A 1977-nucleotide genomic window follows, 5' to 3' on the forward strand; every position below is an offset into this window, starting at 1 on the left:
CATCACTTCTGATGGTGACACCCCAACCCTAAGGGGTGTGGGGTCGCTGCCTTTCCCACCGCCTTCTCTCCCTTTCCGACCTGGGGCCGGGGCTCGCTTCCCTGGGGCAGACATGGCAGGAGGCACGTGCCAGTCAGTGCCTCAAGGGGAGCAGTTGTCAGGCTGGGATGACAATCTCAGTCAAGTTGGGAGCCGAGGAGGTGACTGTCACTGGGGAGGAGCTGTGGGCAGCGTGGTCTGCTGGGTGGTGCTAGGGGTGGCAGAGAGGATGGCCGCAGATGGGCCCACAGTTTGTGGAGGTAAGTCTGAGACAGAAAGTGGAGGGACCAGGGGGGCAGGAAGGACAGCGGGCCCGAGGACCTGCCCACCAAGCCTGTGTCTGAGGGGGTGGGAAAGATTCAGGCCGGCCTGCGACGGGAGGTGGAGCTTGGACACGTCAAGAAAGGGCCGTTCCATCATCGCGAGCTCTAAGCTCATTTGCTGAGAGGTGATGACTGACTTGCCCCTGGTCCAGTGAGTGATCAAGGTGTCTGGATTCCCTCAGAGTCTTAGAGGCCTGACTAGGGTATCCTGTAAGCCTGCGCAAGTCTTTTTTACTTTCTACCTTTAAGTTCTTTCAGTAAAACTATGTAGTCCCTGTGTGGCAGCACTCTAGGTTCTGCCAAGTGTGCTTTTCCCTTCCAATTTCCACCTTGGGAGGATTCCTGCCGGCAGAGACACAGTTATTTCAGGAAGGAATCAAAAGTGTTTAGATCAAACATCAGCATGGTTAAAAAAAAAAAAAGTCGAAAGAAAGAAGGAGAGTTTGGATGTTTTAACGTTATTAAAGCTACTTAGAAAAGAACATACAAAGTTGAAATGGATGCTGTGAGAATGGAGAGTGGAAGAAGTATGAAAGTTGGAGCTGGAGAGTGGTTCATGCATGCTCCCCAACCCAAGACTGTAAAGGACGAATAAAGAAAGAGAAGCTTTTACAGGACTGGGCTGTGCACATACGAGGGACTGAATTGTGTGCCCCCAACAGCCATGTGCTGAAATCCTTGCCCACAATGTGGTGGTATTTGGTAGGTAGGGTCTTTGGTAGGACATGGGTCTTTGGTAGGTAATCAGGCTTTGATGAGTTCGTGGGGCGGGGGGCATCCACATTGTGGGATGAGTGTCCTTAAAGAGGAGACCAGAGAGCTTGCCCTCCACAGTCCCCCAGCCCCACCCCGCCTTTCTGTTGTAACACAATCAATGAATAGGAAAGAAACTGTTATATCAACAAAACCATAATCAGAATTCAACCACAGAGACCAGAACCTTTATTAAGGAATGTTTTGCATATAATAATAGGGAGCTGTCTACAGATTTTAATTAGTTACGTAATAAGTTGAAAGTTTTTCTTTAGACCGGTAGTTTCCAAAGTGGTATTCAGATACCTAGGAGGTGTGCAAACAATCCACTGGCGTCCAGGAAAAAATAATGTGTTTACATTATGTTTATTCTATCTCACAATGCACTGGCTTCAAAATTTGTGCCTTCATAATTTACCCTCCCCAAATTTCCTTAATATATGTAGGTATAGTATAACTGAAAATGCATTTTTTATGGTTGGTTTGAAAATATTTCATGGAGAGGAGTGCATAGTCAAAACATTTATTAACGTTAGCTTTACAGAACCCAAAGTCACAAGCCCTCACACTATGGGTGCCATCCAAGGACACAGAAACGGGGGAGGAGATGGAAAAACTAGTGACTCAGCCTCTTCAGTCTGCATTCAGCAGTGACTGCCCACCTCCCCGCCAAAAAACAGCAGTAATCAGCCCCTACAGTTGCAACAATGTATTTAGTGACTACCCCAGTGCTCTTACATACACAAACACTCATAGTGACGGTAAACAACCAAATTATCTTATTTTGATATGGGTATCATATACTCTCTGTCTGTAAACATCCAAGTTAAGTGTTTCTCCTCCCAGGGTAAGATGGTAAGAT

Source organism: Manis pentadactyla, chromosome X, assembly GCF_030020395.1.
Source record: "Manis pentadactyla isolate mManPen7 chromosome X, mManPen7.hap1, whole genome shotgun sequence".
Taxonomy (NCBI): Eukaryota; Metazoa; Chordata; class Mammalia; order Pholidota; family Manidae; genus Manis; species Manis pentadactyla.